At 39.6% G+C, this 14,390-nt stretch overlaps 1 long non-coding RNA gene across 4 annotated transcripts in view; it reads left to right on the forward strand.

Moving 5' to 3' along the window:
• LOC137147634 (uncharacterized) overlaps positions 1-14,026 on the forward strand; it is a 167,706-nt gene extending 153,680 nt beyond the window's left edge. Inside the window, exons 1-3 of one of the 4 annotated variants that reach the window (XR_010918272.1) lie at positions 7,021-7,418; positions 8,666-8,831; positions 12,933-14,026. This is a non-coding gene — a long non-coding RNA (uncharacterized lncRNA). Of the gene's footprint in view, positions 1-7,020; positions 7,419-8,158; positions 8,281-8,665; positions 8,832-12,932 lie in introns of those variants that run through there. The other 3 variants (XR_010918270.1, XR_010918269.1, XR_010918271.1) reach the window with 3 other exon arrangements.
• The last annotated feature ends 364 nt before the right edge of the window (positions 14,027-14,390 follow it).

Raw genomic sequence — 14,390 nt, forward strand, 5'->3', positions numbered from 1 at the left:
GCCAAATAACAGCGCCCAAAGCGTCGAGAGATTCTGAGGTGAGAGAGACCATTGCTGTAGCTAGCTTGGTAAAAATGCATTGGAGCAGTGCAAAACGTCTTTGGTGAAACCCCTTTCAGGTTTTGTCAATTCAACATTTTGACTATGTTTGTACATAAATTTGCAAGGTGAAGGTTTGAGTAAACCTAAACAGATTTATGGGTTTGCACTGAAATTTTATAAAATTCATATTTTCTCATGGCTTTGATGTGAAAATAAGTGGAATCTCAGTAGTTTTCGACTCAGTATCACATTGCTCAAATTCAGTTCTGGATGATAAACTACAAGAACCGGCAAATCTTTTGAGAAAAAGAGTGAAAGTGAGAGCTGTGAACATCTCACAGATCCAGAGTGTGTTACGGGGAGTTAAAGGAGCATCCGGTGCTTAATTCCCTACCTGGGTTACCTGTAAATGAAAGGCACTGCATAAGAACAGAGCAGCCTGCATGGGACTACCACTCTCCCACTTGCACAGGTGGACAGGAGTGGGTTGATGGGGTGTGCGGTGAGCTGTGCCTTAACTTAGCTTCCTGACCAGCATTGTTCAGCTGACACCCAAGGGGCAGTGATCTGCACCAGATATAGGACTGGCACAGATTACTTTCCCCTGGAGCAATGGGGTAGGGGTAGGGTGGGTGAGCGAGCAGGCATCCCTCTGTGACTTGGCGAGTCACAGATCTGAACCCCGGTCTGCTTCAGGAACAGCTCAACTGTATACTCACTGCCCTTTAGTCAGGATTTGTGGCAAAAACATAGCCTAGCCCTCGTGTTGAGTGGAACCTTATGCTAGGATTCATTATTCAATTATTTCATTCTCAGTTATGGTATATAGGCTACTCCGCTACATGAATGAGGGTGGCAGCACTGCCTCAGTTTTTAGGATTCTCATTGCCATATGGTTGACATTTTTTAAACAGAACTTTGACTCTTGCAGCTGGCATTGAAGAGGTGTTAATTCCATTCTATTTACACACAGAATTTATAAAAAATTAAAATGACAAGGCTATTGCTGTGATGCCATTATCTAGATAATATACCAAGTAAGACTGGTTCAGGTGTTTTGTGAGCAAGTGAAATGAAATTTGCCCTCTAATCTAGTTGACACCACTGGCCCCTCCAGCACTCGGAGAGAAGGTCTGTCACATCCACAGTGTTCCTCACCTCCAACAGCCCAGGGAAGAGGACTCCCAAGGTTGCATTTGAACATGGTGTTAACTGTCTCAATTCCTGCTTATACCGTAAAATGCTAAATGTGGGTCTGAATCCTACCTATGTGGCACATGGTGTTGACATTTACACATGTGCAATATTGGTGTGAAACCCTACCCCATTAGAATGGCAACATTTTACACCCCTGTGTAGCAGGCCCCTACACTTCCCCAAAGCCTGCTGAGGCCAATGTGAGTCTTAAATGACTTCAGTGGAACAGACCCTAAATCTTGACTGCCTGGAGTATAAAACAGTCAAGAGAGCCAGGCCCTCTATGCTTAGTTGAGCTCATTTGCACAATTCAGATGCCTGGCTTTAGTAAATCTTCCACTTATTCTTTGTGTTACCAAGACTGCATAGTGTGTGAACCTTGTTCAGATGTGGCCATCTGTAAGTGACTTCTCCCAGGAGAGCAAAATGTGTTTATGTTTTTTGTTATTTTTAAAGTGATACCAAGAAAAGCTCATTATGCCTTTGGAAAATATCAGCCTGTTTTTCTTCTTCACTCCACTCAATTCTGTTTCTTTACTCCTGGGATAGTGTCAGGGGCAAGGTCTCCCTTTGCTCTCATATTCAACATTTATAGAATCTGAACATTACACTGCTTTAGTGTTCTCCAAAAGCCACCTTTCCCTCTGAAATTCTCATTTTTAGAGGTTTTTGTATTTGTTCTGAATTTATTTGCAAATCCCAGCATACAGAATCAATTCTGAATTTAGGATGCACACTCATGTCTTTCATGACCACAACATGAGGGAATTTCATTAGGCCAGACCTGTAATTGTTGGTGTAAATGTTTACATATCTATAAATTATTAGTAGACAAACAGTAAAAGGTCAGAGGGGCCCAACCCCAATCTCAGTTGGTCTCTAGCATTACTGTTTTATAAAGATGACTGAAGGAAATAACTTTTTTATGAAGATGACAGATTACAATGAAATAAGGCGTTTGAACCTGATTCTGAAAAGTACTTTAAAATAATTTAGTAATACATGTGGGGTATCTGGTGCTCAGAGTAAACAGTGCAAAATGTTGTTTTCTATTTACCATTTGAAGTAGTCCCAATAAAAGAACACATTGAAGAGTTTTTCATCCTGTTCTCTTAAGCTAGTATGGCAATTTTGTTCCCAGGAAGCTCTTTTTAACTGTACGAATTGCTAAAACTATAAGGCCTTTTCTCTCCTCTTGCTTTGCTTCTCCCAGTAGAAAACTTGGGCCCCAATACTTTTCACCTGTGCAACATGCATATGAAATCTTCCCATATGCAAACAACATTTGTGTGGGTGGTCCCATTGACCTGTGCTGGGTAGGCAGGCTAACAGCCCCCTTTTGGGATGGTTTGTCCCCTGTCCAGTTCTGAGACATAACCAGATGTGGTTTTGTCTGGTAAACGGGCGAGGGATGCCATTTCGAAAAGCTCACCGCTCCACCTCATTGGTGTGACCTCCAATGGGGGCCGAGTGGCTTGCCCTTCAAAATGCCATCCTCTTTGCAAAATGACTTTATATGCACCAAGTGTACAAGTTCATGCTAGTGGGGGTGGGCCTATGTCATTCTTGGAAGTACCAGAGTGCCCGATATTCTGGGAATGCGTGAGTGGCCACCCTAGGCGGAGTTCATTATAGAATTGGGTTTTAGTAAGACTACTCTAGAAATGGACTAAAGCTGCGATTTTCCACTGCCTTATAGTGTAGTCATTTATACCTCCATGCAAAGTAAATGTTAAATGCTATCAAATCAGACAGGAGGCCTGGATTCTCAGGTCCGTCTACGTACAAATTTTATATTGTTTTCTCTACCAGTCTAGGTAAAGCAATGCAACCCACCTAGTCTGGATGCAGTCATATTGATATAAAAGTCTGTATTACTGATATATTATTTCCTGTAAATTTAGGGAAATAAACTATATTGGTATAGTTTATACTGTTATAATTGCATCCACTGTAGGGATTCAACCAGTATAACTATTCTGGTAAAAAATCACCCCTAACTGAAATAGTGAAATCAATCTAAAACTCTGTGGACCAAAACCCAGCTATACTAACTCCCCTTTACACCACTCTGGCAATATAAGAGAATCTTGAATATAAATTACATGTATGTCCATTTAAGGCTCTTTTACACTGCCCGAGTGGTGTGCAGGGCAGCTAACATAAATGAAAATCAACCCAGATATGTTTTACACTCATTTTACAGAAGTGTAAATGACTAGTTCAATATAGAACAACGTCCTTGAGACTGTTTAGAAAGACGAAGATTGCAACCAAACATTTTCACAAATTCGGGGGTAATTCTAGTAATTCTACTCCACCAAAGTATTGTATTAAATAATTTTTCACTGTTAACATTTCTGATAAAATTAGTAACTACACAGAATACAGAGTTCATTAAAATCTGATAGCTGAATCAAATATTTAGCAAAATGGCTTTCAAACACAAAATCACAAAGTAATCTTTTTCCATAGGAGGTTAATCTTCCCTAATAGGTATATAAAACATTTGTTTTTAATGTTAATACATTTCTCCAAGAAATTTAGTAATGTCCATTTCAGGGGCTATTTTCTTCATTCAAGTGACATGGTTTTTAATGTGCTCCTCTTTGTTCCTGTTAGAGCACATTGTAATTCATATTTGTCCACCTATAAAAACAGCTTAGTATAAAAAACAAAAATTTTCCTCTTTTTTTTTAGATTGTCTTAAAGAAAAAGCGTGAAGCAATCACCAACTGAAAAGATACATGAATTTTAATCCACTAGGAAAGAACACCTCCTAACTTTAAATGATGATTTATTTTAACTCAGAGGTCCAGCCAACTATAACAAATGATGCAGTGAAGTGTTAAGATAGAGCTTCTGGAAACTTTTTTTCTATACATTTATATTCTTCTTTTACTTAAAGGTTTGGACTGGAAATAAGTTGTATATAGTACGAGTAATATGATTTACAGATAATCACAACTTTAGTACCATAAACCAGGGTACTTTGTTCTTTTCAGTAGAAAAAAAGACCCATTAAACATTTCTCCAATTACTGTACAAGAATTTCCTGGACTGTCTAGACATTAGAATACCAGAGCAGACTGTTTATATGTCTACGCAGTCTAGATAAACATATATGTTTTCAGCACAACAACAAAACACTTTATGCACTCAAGAAATAATTTGCTGGCAACTATTGGGTAACCTTTTACTCACATTTTACAGTTTTAGATGTTTATAATTTCATTTTTAAAATACAATGAATTAGTGACTCATGGTCTCCCCCCTGTTCCCCTTGCACCTCTCTCCCATTTTGGGCTCCAGTCCTATAACTTGCTTTGTGTGGATGAACCGCTGCAGCCATGCAAAGCCCCTGTGGAGTTAGTGGGGATCCAAGGATGAGGAATAAGGACCTTACTTGGTTACCAAAAAGATAAAGGAGTTTTCTTTAGTCTATTTCTTGGCACTGGTCCTAGGCATTTTCTGTCAGAGAATTGTTTGAGCACCAATACCAACAAACTAGCAAACCTCACAACGACACGAGAACTGAAATCAAGCATTCAGCTACCATGGTGATGACGAGCATTGTATAGATGTTGTAGAAAGTTTAGGTATAGGAGAGAGTGAATACAAGTTCACTATTGGACCCCGCTGATGTGAACCTGATATTCATCCTTGAAATCCATTTGTGGAAATCAAACAAGCCCTAGAGTTATTTAAAACAAAAGGCTCCAGAATCTTCTGAGAGAAATCTTCCGCCCATATTCTATGTGAATGGAGAACTTCTTTATTCTCTTCAGTGATGGTCCTTCCATCGTTCCTGGAGACCTTAGGTCACATACTTGATCCCCTTTTCTGGATACCAGGGAACTTCTCTTTGCATAGGGAAATCTCTATGTGGCCTAAAATCGGCCCTCTGCCACCTGCTGCTGACTTCCCCAGTTTAGTGAGCATACTAGGGAGGGCCAGAGGCATAACTGGAAAGTGCTACAGTCAGACCAGTAGGCTGATCTAACTTGTTTTGGGGACTGAAAAAGACCCAGAATCCCTAGGATTGGGAAAAAGGGAAGGGGAAGGAGGAACACAAAAGTGTATGATAGCCACAGATACCTCCAATTTGTGTCTGATGCCAATTTAAATGGGCAAAATCCAATCTTACTATGTGTTCCATGTTAATCATACACACATCGGAAATCAAAGTGAGATTATAATCAAAATAGATTACATATGGTCACTCTTGTTAATATGTCATTCTCTGTCTTTCTAGAACAATAAATATCTCACTAACAGGCCACAGACTGATTGGTAGGAAGATTCAGTTATTGATTGTAAATCATTTACTTTATAGCTTGATCCTGATTTAGAAAAGTAAACCAGTGACACTTTAAAAAGCACAGTTGTTTGATCACCAGCAATTGAAGAATAAAGTGTCCTTGTTTAGCTTAATGTGCAAAGAACACAGCTATCAGTTAAAAGAACAATTTATTCCTAGCCTTTGGGCCCTTTCTGGAAAGCAATCATGCTTTGGATATGAGTGATTTACATGTTCTAGAAAACGGTTACAATGTAAATTTCCGTTGTAACATATATGCATCAATTGGGCTCAATTCTGTCTTCATTTACCACCATGTAGCTTCCATTATGACTTCATTGTTGTTGCACGTGTGACTGGGGCAGAAAATGGCCCATTATGTGAAGGGAAAACAGGTGGATCATGACCATACAGTGGGCAAATTCAAAAGGAGGCAGATAAGGAAAATAATGCAAAACTTAGAAAGTTTCTGCAGTAATCAAATGTGTAAGTTAAAATATCCTCCACAATGCATTCCTTTTTTATTAAGTTGATATTTTCCTTGAATTTGACTGAAATATTATATCCTGTAATTCTAATGTGCATTATCCTGACAGGAAAGAGTGTGCGTTAGAAATTCTATTTGAACACAGGGAAATTTCAGAGGCCCGAGAGGATTGGTCTAGTATACCCTGCACAAACTCCCTCGCAGATTATTGATCACCATCATGTTGATTAGTGGTTAGATATCCAGGGCAGTACCTTCCCCAGATGCAGGAAAGTTTTCCCTCCAAGAAATGAAAACAAACATGGCAGTCCTATGAGCTTCATTGAGCCTGGTTTTCCACTGCCTCACTGCAGGGATGGTCATTTTCATCTGTGCACCGTGCAAATTGGATGTATAATGGGCTTGTTCTGATTTGGTAGCCTTAGACATACACTTTCACAGGGGGAAATAATTATACAAGATGCAAGTCACTAGGGATCGGGGCCCACCTCAGTCTTTTGTGGTACGCTCCCAGCTACCAGATGGTTCAAGTTCCACCCACCTTTAGCTAGTAACAGTTTCTGGTGGAATGAGATGAAAATTTTGTTGGACCACCCACGTTTCCTTTTATTGAGAAACATTTGAACATTCTTAATATTTCCCTGAAATTAGAGAGCCTGGATTTAGACTAGAGCATGCCATGCCCAAAGACACACATCCTCAAGCAGCAAAATCTTATGCTTGAATGACAGCAGGACTCATTTGACAACTTTTTTAAAGCCTTATGTGATGGGGTGCTCATCCCACACTTGTTCCGGAAGGGTTAATAGAGACTAGATGGACCAATTAACCTGCAAACCATTAGGCTGCAAACCTGGAGAATTAAGGCTGAGGGGGAAGATCACTGCTGCAGGAATGCATGGGGCTTCTATAAAGCCAGGGATCTGCTAGCAGAGAGGGGCTGCAGGGAAGCAGACTGCAGTCACTGGGGAAGGGAAGTGTGTTTGGGGCTATAGAGGAAGGTAGCCTATAGTTACTCCCAGGGAACAAGGAAATTGTGAGGCTGGCAAATGCGGGGGAAGTGCCAGATAGTAAGGAAAGAGCTCAGGAAAAGGCAGTTCGGTCAAGGAGAGAACATACCTTGGCAGCTGACTACAGGGTCTCTGAGCTAGAACCTGGAATAGAGGGCTGTCCTGGGTTCCTCTGCCAGCCACTGAGGAAGAAAGACTGATATCCTGGAAGGGGAAAATGCACATAGTGACCCGTCTGGAGGGCAAGTCACAAAGAGGCAGCAGCAGCTCCTGGAGTGAGAGAAGGGCTGCAGACAGAGAGAGAGAGAAAGACACAAAGTGCAACCCCCAAGTCTTGCACAGCTGCTCCCCAGAGCAGCCGTGAGGAGGTGCTATTCTAGTGGTGAGTGGAGCACCCTATCACACCTTAGTAAAGGACTTCTGAGTGACATTGGGAAAGGAAAGGTTAGAGACGCTGATTAAATTGCTGGTTTGGAGCCTTAAGTTTTTGGGTGTAAATAGTCTTACTTCAGACTCTTCCATGTTCCTATGACTTTGTACTTTTGGTGGTCGTTTGCTGATACCGGGAATTCTTTTTCATATATTCACTGGCAGAGTGTGGAGCACAAATAGGAAATATGTCTTCAAATATAGGCTGTTTCGACGCTGTTGTCCATGCCATGTTCCACTGCTGTCACATGAGTGTAAAGGTCTGCCCATGTAGATCTGATGGCAGGATCAGTGACTTGGTTTGCAATTATCTAGTTTCATTTCAATAAAAGTGTGGAGCAACTCACGGGAGGGCAGGGGGGAGGAGAATTGATGCTTGGAGGAACTCAACATACAGCTGTTTTTAATTTGTTTGCATAATACATTCCTTATGGGATATTTTTCTTGCTGGTCAGAGTTTTCTCTGGAACTAGAAGATGACAATACAGTTCCTGATGGAGTCCATATGAGGCTTTCTATAAACAGATACTCACATACATACAATTATTACAATGTGCCTGCCGCAGGCTGATGGGCCTTTTAAGGCAAGTCAGGCTGCCTGTGACCTACCAGCTAGCCCCCAGCTGATGGTGGGAGGGCAACTTGATGATGAGTGATCCCAGCTACAGGGAATCAGGAAGACTATACAAACAGAGTGGAGAACTCTCATAAGGAGGGAGAAATTGCTGAGACCCAGGAAGTAGGACAGGGTCCTCCCCCTGGGAAGAGCCTGAAGAAGGCAGGACTCTGCTGTAGGAAAACTCACAGGGAGTAGGGTCAGTAAAAGCACTCTACTGGAGCTTGAGAGGAATGGAAAATGTATTAGTTCAGCAGACAAGTCAGAGGCTGGAGGACCAAAGGGAGACCATGTTAAGTACATGCTGCGGGGAAGTAGCACAAGGGAGTTAGAGGTAGAAAGCAGACCAGAGAAATAGCAGCATGTCTGAAGAAGCAGACCTAGCTGCTTAATACAGGGTTCCTGGGCTGGAGCCCAGAATAGAGGGTGGGACTGGGTTCCCCTACTTCCCGCCTGAGGAAGAGGCATGCAAGCTCAACGGCAGGAGCAGATGAGGTTCCTGGGAAGGTGGATCAAGGGGAGGTTAAGGAAGGACACTTCAGTGGAGCCTGAGGGGGTGGAAGAATTATTATTTGGCTGTTTAGCTTACACTTTCAGTTTGACATTTTGTACGTCTGGAAGGAGACTGAACTTGATACGACTTTGCCAGAAATCTGAGCTACACAAGACCTGGTGAGAGACCATCAGAAAGTGCTGGAGACAAGGACCCCTTGCTGCACTGCACCCTGACATAAGGGGGTGTTATGGGTGGTGAGTACGCTACATTACAATGCCTCTCTCTTTGCAGAGGAGGAAATTATTTTTTTGTTTCTACTTAGCGCACTGAAAAAGTAAAACATTTTATGATTTATATAAAATAAGCACTCCTAAAATAGGCGCGCTTTAGCATTATCCCATTCTTTACACGATTGTTTATAAACATTCAGATAACTTATTGATTAATACAAGTGGACTAGTTTATAATCCAGAGCATTGATTGTTGCAACAAGATACAAAATTTAGACAGATATACTGTAAAGAATAAAATATGAATGTATAGGAGACGAAGATTTTTTTTTGGATTTACAGGGCCAAATATATTTTCACTGAAATGGACTCACACCCAGAATGAGTTTGGCCCCTAGAGTCAAAATCTGCTCCCATCTTCCAAGGGAGATTCAGAAATCAGGCCTCACTTATTCTACTTTCATTTCTTCTTGCAGCAGCATGGCTCCAAATTTCAAAAGAGTTTTGCCCCCCCAAAAAAGATAGTGTTTCATATTTATTTCTTAATCAAATATGAAAAATAAAAGCAGCAGGAACGTAGCTGAAACCTGGGGATATACTGATGCTAGTAGAACAAAATCCTTTATAACAAATCCCTTGACTTTCAGCTTTCTTTGATACTGATATGTAACAAAGGTTTAGAAAAGATAAAACAATATGATTCTTTAAGAAATCAAGGCGTACCTAAATGTTTATCAAATCCAAAAGTTGTCCACATGAAAATGTAGAGAACTCTTTCAAAGAATAAATAGCAGCTGACTTCCTGTTTTTGGAATACAAGTCATTAACAGGCTTCTGAAAATCTGAGACCTCCAAATCACATAAACTCACATTTATACATTTAGCGAACGAATGGAGAGAATGGCGGCCATGAAAGGGAAATGACAAACAAAGCAAATAGTTGGGAAAGAGGTCTTATTGTCAACTCTTTCTAGCTTTGCCATAGAACTCTTGTGTGATCTTGAGCAAGTAAACTCTGTGCCTTCCTTTCTCCACCTGTAATTTGGAGATAATACCTACCTGTCTCACAGTGGCTAAAGGGACAGATTGACAAAAGAACTCTGCTCCTCTTTAGGCATCTAAATGACTAAATTTTCAAAAGTGCTCAGCATCTTCTCAGTGGTTGTTCCTGGGCACTGAGCTCTTTTGACAATCTGACTTGAAACAATTAGTGTTGCTAAAAAGCTTTGAGATCCTTTGCATTCAAATTCAGCATCCCTGCTAAGTGTTCTAAACATATTATACAGAAATAGAAAGGAAAATATTGTACAATAGTCATACTAAATTAGAGTAATAAAACATTTTATGCTAAAACATAATTCTTATCTTGAAATCTTTCATTTGTGTGTGTGTGTGTGTGTGGTTTTTTGACAGACTGGTATCTTGAATAAATTTTCATTGCATCTCAGGATACAATTCTCAGTTTGACAACTTTCCTATAGATTTATCTGTCTTCACTGGTTATTTGGACTAGGTGCAGTAACCTCCCTGGATGGAACACCCTTTGACTTCAACAAGATTTAATGGGACTTCAGAACTTATAGGATTGGGGCCCTTAAATTAAATCTAAGATGAGCTATTAAAATTCCATTGCTTAGAGTTCTGATCTGTTGGAGCCAACCAAGCTTTTAGACAGCATCTTGCAATTTCTGAGGCTCTTTAGCCAGTGGAGAAGGGTTAAAAGTGCAATAAAACAATCTACTAATCAAATTTAACATCTTGTGCCAGGGATCTCTAACTTATAACTGGAAGCAGAAAGTATTTAACTTGGTTTTGATCCAGACTGAACTGTGCTTTATACCAGGAAATAGCAGCATCTGATTACTATTACAGAATTACCATGAGTGGAAGATGAACAATATTGTATTTTCAGGTGCACTTCTGTAATAAATGTGACTACCATTGCAAAGCAAATGGATAAATCTGGAAAATTAGATGCACCATGAAAACAGTATGCACACAATTTACAAACAAATGATTTCAAGAATCAAATGAATTCATGATCTTTCCAAATTTTTTAATTTTTAAATTTAAGCCTCTACTTTCTATTCCAGACCACACACAACACTAGATTTCTCTGCTTTATAGGTCAGTTCTGAGCAATTATTCTTTCATTACTGAGCTATGTGGAAAAACAACTCTTAAAAAAAAAAAAAAAAAGTTTTGGTGTCCAAACTCCTTCATAAATGCCCCATTTATTTCTAAGAACATAGAGTCACTCCTTGCACATTGTCTTGAAAATTAATTTGGATTTGTGAATAGAATGACCAACACTTCTTGAAAATGCTGGTGCTTCCATGTATAAATAGCTGTTTCAATGATCCCATTCTTGAACCCCTTTCTTCAGTAAATGGGAATTTTTCCTAAGTAAGGCATTTGATATCAAGCCCTATATATTTCTGATGCATTCTGCTTCAGCAAGCATTAGTTGAAATGCATTACACTATTTACTGAGGTCCAGCAACTCCTCCGTTTGTTTGTACAAATAAAGGGCCTGATATTGCAGCCCTTACTCACACGTGTAATCCCATTGGAGTAAATGGAATTGGTCACATAAGTAAATATGGCAGGACTGGGTTTTCTTATAATGGTTACATTATATTACTCTCCTTTTCTCCCCACATACAAATACAATTCTTTGCATGTATAATAGAACAGAGGAGGTACACAAATGAAAAGATTTATTTCCGTCAATTGCATTTTGAATAAATACGCAAAACAAAACCTAACTACCAAAATTTGGATGAGGTTCATGGGAATCTTATTAATATGAATGCAAGAAGAGAAGAGTCAAGAAAAACATTACTGTAAACCATGAAACTGACCAACATTTCTAGTCTTCCTGATTTCCAGTGAATTTGATACTGAGATTTTAGTTCCAGATTAACCTGAAATTCAAAACCATGCCAAAAAAACTGAAAACTCTTGGAATCAAAACTGCTGGGAAAGTTCAGTGTAAACACATGCAAACGTTAAAAAACAGCTCCAATTATAAAACCAGGTTTTGCAAAGTATGCTGCTGCCCCTGATTCCTGTTGAAGTTGTGGGTGAGAGGAGTAGAAGGTCCTCAGCCCTTGAAAATGGTGGTGTGAGGGCCAGCCTAGATTACTCTTCTCATCTTGAGAAAGGTCACAATAATTTGTATCAGAAAAGTGACATGTCTCTCCTGCTCAATATAGCCACTACAGGATATTTGTGTCTGAGATATTAACTTGCTGGAAGCTCTTCACCCTTATATCTGACACTGAGAGATTCTTGCCTTTAGCATAATAGTGCAAATCTTTTACAGAAGACAAGCTCTGTCTAGAATTTTGTTCTTTAAAGGATCAGCCTTTTCTATTGACTTTTTTGCAGAGCTCCCAGAATGCTAATTCCAATATTTCTTTCAGAAAAGAGGGAATTAGGACTGTTCTTTTCAACTTTGAACAAATGGGCCAAGTATTTTCTTCATCACTAACAACTTCACACAGTGTCTCATTTAAAATCCAGTGATCTTTTTTATTGTAAAAGTCCCCTGTGAGCTCAGCGGCAGATTCCACATGCAGAGCAAAGACAGGATGCGTCCCTAAGATTTCAAGCAAGATTTACAATGAGTAGATCATCATCATTTCAGAAAGAGGACAAACTTCTTTTAAAGGTTAGCTGAGTCCAGAAAAAGCAGGTCTGCTAATGATGTGGTCACTGAAAACCAAGGCCAGTTATTAAACTATCAGGGCTAGAACATAATAATAAGGTATCAAATGCCCTATGCACTCTCCTGAGAGAAGCAAATGTGAGCTACAGTAGCTGCTAGACCAATCGTGGAAGGATGGGAGCAATGCATACAAAATAGCTAGTGAAGTTCTGCCCTTTGAAGGCCAAACTTGATTTTCTGTATAGGAGCACACAACTTCTAATCTACTGTGACTCAAACATACCAGCTGTGTATATTACCCTTGTGTCTGATCTTCTCAATATTTTATTAAAGGGGATAGTGTGCAGTTTCTGCCAAAAGCTAAGAATTGTCAGATTTTCATGATATTTATATAGAATTTTTGTACTGAGTGATATTTGTATGGGAAATGATTGTAGTTCTGTAACATGCAGGATATTGGCTTGTCACCTGAGACGGGTCTCTCAATCAACACGGAAAATAATGGGCAATCTGTGGAGCCAAGCCCTATGCTCACTGTCTGGACTGACAGAGACTTGAGGATTTACAAAGACAAAAGACCACCAAGAAAAATCTCTGAATAGGGGACTACCAGGGGTAAGAGACAATGGTCTGCAACTGTATAAGAAATGATGAAAGAACACAAGATTTTATCCATTATGGAGCAGACATTCTTCTAGTGGGGTTGTCTCATAAAAGATGGATCCCAACTCTCTGCACAGGGAAAGCACTGTATGAACTAACCAATGGGTGAGAAACACCTCATTAGATAGGAAAATAACGTATTAGTGTGTTGTATAGTTATACTTAGTTTGTTTGTTCTTTTACCTGTAACCTTGTTTCCAAATCTTTTATACTTGCTTTTATTTGAATCTCTGTCTCAAGCTCTGTTTAATAAAACCAAACTGAAGTTTATTTAAGACACATCTAAGTTCCTTATGCTAAGGAGTGTTTAACTGGGGTGAAACCAGTGAACTAAATTGCACTGCTTCGCCAGAGGTAGTGGATCGGTGTGTGTTACAGGTGTCCAAAAGTGGGCCTGTGTACTTAAATGTAACAACGTGGGATGTGTAAATTGTTAGTCAGAATTGACAGAACATAACGTCTCCCAGGTGAGAGTTTCCCCTGGTGGGCATAGACAAGACTCTCTCTCTCACTGTAAGCAGGCGGTAGTGATTCACCGTGGACACCTTTGGTTAAATGTTTCACACCTATTTGTAAAGTATATTTAGTATCCTCAACACCTGCAATCAGGACAAGAGGAAACTGTACTCAGTTACAGAACTACCAACCATCACCCAGATGTTAATACTCTAAGTACCTACTTTAAGATGGCTTGTTGAAAACCCTTCAGCAAGAGGAAAATATGATGAAGATGGGCCTTGCATATTCTGAAAAGTACATTATTAGTCCCATTATAAAGATATGAATATCTGTCCCCATGTTACAAAGAAAGTTAAAGAAAACAATGTGTTGAAGTTATTAGTCACACTTTATTTTCCTTTTTAACAGAACTGAGAATCAGCAACATACTTTATATCATTTAAATGGTTTATATGAACCAATTAACATGAAAGTGTAAGTGCAGTCTGAGCAGGAGATCTTGACTTACAAATGGCTTTATTCACAAGGATGCTCTGAAACCAGTGATAGTGTAATTTACTTTCAAAACTTCTTCCTGCCCATGTTTCCTGAGTAGTCCAGTCAAAATAAAAATCAGGCCATCAGTTATGTCTCAACACATTGGAGATATAATACAGAGAATGTGCTGCACGGGAGAGACTGTTGCTCCATTACTATGCTTCAAACAGAATGGAAATAACTTCCTGTGGGATATGGAAAGAGTTTGTGTTGGAATGTGGTTGTTTAAAAATCCAGGCCTTGTATCTGTT

Source organism: Emydura macquarii, unplaced genomic scaffold (genome assembly GCF_026122565.2).
Source record: "Emydura macquarii macquarii isolate MOO-44397 ecotype Brisbane River unplaced genomic scaffold, CSIRO-AGI_Emac_v2 contig_561, whole genome shotgun sequence".
Classification (NCBI taxonomy): Eukaryota; Metazoa; Chordata; order Testudines; family Chelidae; genus Emydura; species Emydura macquarii.